We start from the raw sequence: 2,500 nt of genomic DNA, 5'->3' as shown, positions 1-2,500 counted from the left end.
TAGAGTAGTCAGGAGCAGTCCTATTCCATCTAGAGTAGTCCTATTCCATCTAGAGTAGTCAGGAGCAGTCCTATTCCATCTAGAGTAGTCAGTAGCAGTACTATTCCATCTAGAGTAGTCCTATTCCATCTAGAGTATTCAGGAGCAGTCCTATTCCATCTAGAGTAGTCCTATTCCATCTAGAGTAGTCAGGAGCAGTCCTATTCCATCTAGAGTAGTCAGTAGCAGTACTATTCCATCTAGAGTAGTCCTATTCCGTCTAGAGTAGTCAGGAGCAGTCCTATTCCATCTAGAGTAGTCAGTAGCAGTACTATTCCATCTAGAGCAGTCCTATTCCATCTAGAGTAGTCAGTAGCAGTACTATTCCATCTAGAGTAGTCAGTAGCAGTACTATTCCATCTAGAGTAGTCCTATTCCATCTAGAGTAGTCAGGAGCAGTCCTATTCCATCTAGAGTAGTCAGGAGCAGTCCTATTCCATCTAGAGTAGTCAGTAGCAGTACTATTCCATCTAGAGTAGTCCTATTCCATCTAGAGTAGTCAGGAGCAGTCCTATTCCATCTAGAGTAGTCAGGAGCAGTACTATTCCATCTAGAGTAGTCAGTAGCAGTACTATTCCATCTAGAGTAGTCCTATTCCATCTAGAGTAGTCAGGAGCAGTCCTATTCCATCTAGAGTAGTCCTATTCCATCTAGAGTAGTCAGGAGCAGTCCTATTCCATCTAGAGTAGTCCTATTCCATCTAGAGTAGTCAGGAGCAGTCCTATTCCATCTAGAGTAGTCAGTAGCAGTACTATTCCATCTAGAGTAGTCCTATTCCATCTAGAGTAGTCAGGAGCAGTCCTATTCCATCTAGAGTAGTCAGGAGCAGTCCTATTCCATCTAGAGTAGTCCTATTCCATCTAGAGTAGTCAGGAGCAGTCCTATTCCATCTAGAGTAGTCCTATTCCATCTAGAGTAGTCCTATTCCATCTAGAGTAGTCAGGAGCAGTCCTGTTCCATCTAGAGTAGTCCTATTCCATCTAGAGTAGTCAGGAGTAGTCCTATTCCATCTAGAGTAGTCCTATTCCATCTAGAGTAGTCAGGAGCAGTCCTATTCCATCTAGAGTAGTCAGTAGCAGTACTATTCCATCTAGAGTAGTCCTATTCCATCTAGAGTAGTCAGGAGCAGTCCTATTCCATCTAGAGTAGTCCTATTACATCTAGAGTAGTCAGGAGCAGTCCTATTCCATCTAGAGTAGTCAGTAGCAGTACTATTCCATCTAGAGTAGTCCTATTCCATCTAGAGTAGTCAGGAGCAGTCCTATTCCATCTAGAGTAGTCCTATTCCATCTAGAGTAGTCAGGAGCAGTCCTATTCCATCTAGAGTAGTCAGTAGCAGTACTATTCCATCTAGAGTAGTCCTATTCCATCTAGAGTATTCAGGAGCAGTCCTATTCCATCTAGAGTAGTCCTATTCCATCTAGAGTAGTCAGGAGCAGTCCTATTCCATCTAGAGTAGTCAGTAGCAGTACTATTCCATCTAGAGTAGTCCTATTCCGTCTAGAGTAGTCAGGAGCAGTCCTATTCCATCTAGAGTAGTCCTATTCCATCTAGAGTAGTCACGAGCAGTCCTATTCCATCTAGAGTAGTCCTATTCCATCTAGAGTAGTCAGGAGCAGTCTTGTTCCATCTAGAGTAGTCCTATTCCATCTAGAGTAGTCAGGAGTAGTCCTATTCCATCTAGAGTAGTCAGGAGCAGTACTATTCCATCTAGAGTAGTCCTATTCCATCTAGAGTAGTCAGGAGTAGTCCTATTCCATCTAGAGTAGTCAGGAGCAGTCCTATTCCATCTAGAGTAGTCAGGAGCAGTCCTATTCCATCTAGAGTAGTCCTATTCCATCTAGAGTAGTCAGGAGCAGTCCTATTCCATCTAGAGTAGTCAGTAGCAGTACTATTCCATCTAGAGTAGTCCTATTCCATCTAGAGTAGTCAGGAGCAGTCCTATTCCATCTAGAGTAGTCCTATTCCATCTAGAGTAGTCAGGAGCAGTCCTATTCCATCTAGAGTAGTCCTATTCCATCTAGAGTAGTCCTATTCCATCTAGAGTAGTCAGGAGCAGTCCTGTTCCATCTAGAGTAGTCCTATTCCATCTAGAGTAGTCAGGAGTAGTCCTATTCCATCTAGAGTAGTCAGGAGCAGTCCTATTCCATCTAGAGTAGTCCTATTCCATCTAGAGTAGTCCTATTCCATCTAGAGTAGTCAGGAGCAGTCCTATTCCATCTAGAGCAGTCCTATTCCATCTAGAGTAGTCAGGAGTAGTCCTATTCCATCTAGAGTAGTCAGGAGTAGTCCTATTCCATCTAGAGTAGTCCTATTCCATCTAGAGTAGTCAGGAGCAGTCCTATTCCATCTAGAGTAGTCCTATTCCATCTAGAGTAGTCCTATTCCATCTAGAGTAGTCCTATTCCATCAACAGCAGTCAGTAGCAGTACTATTCCATCTAGAGTAGTCCTATTCCATC

At 43.2% G+C, this 2,500-nt stretch overlaps 1 protein-coding gene across 3 annotated transcripts in view; it reads left to right on the top strand.

Moving 5' to 3' along the window:
• The window catches only part of LOC135540425 (poly(rC)-binding protein 2-like), a 193,142-nt gene that overhangs the window by 123,216 nt on the left and 67,426 nt on the right, over positions 1–2,500 (top strand). The gene's annotated exons all lie outside the window — the stretch shown is intronic.

Source organism: Oncorhynchus masou, chromosome 5 (assembly GCF_036934945.1).
Source record: "Oncorhynchus masou masou isolate Uvic2021 chromosome 5, UVic_Omas_1.1, whole genome shotgun sequence".
Taxonomy (NCBI): Eukaryota; Metazoa; Chordata; class Actinopteri; order Salmoniformes; family Salmonidae; genus Oncorhynchus; species Oncorhynchus masou.
The sequence above is the reverse complement of the archived record's forward strand: the minus strand, read 5'-3'. Positions and strand labels throughout refer to the sequence as shown.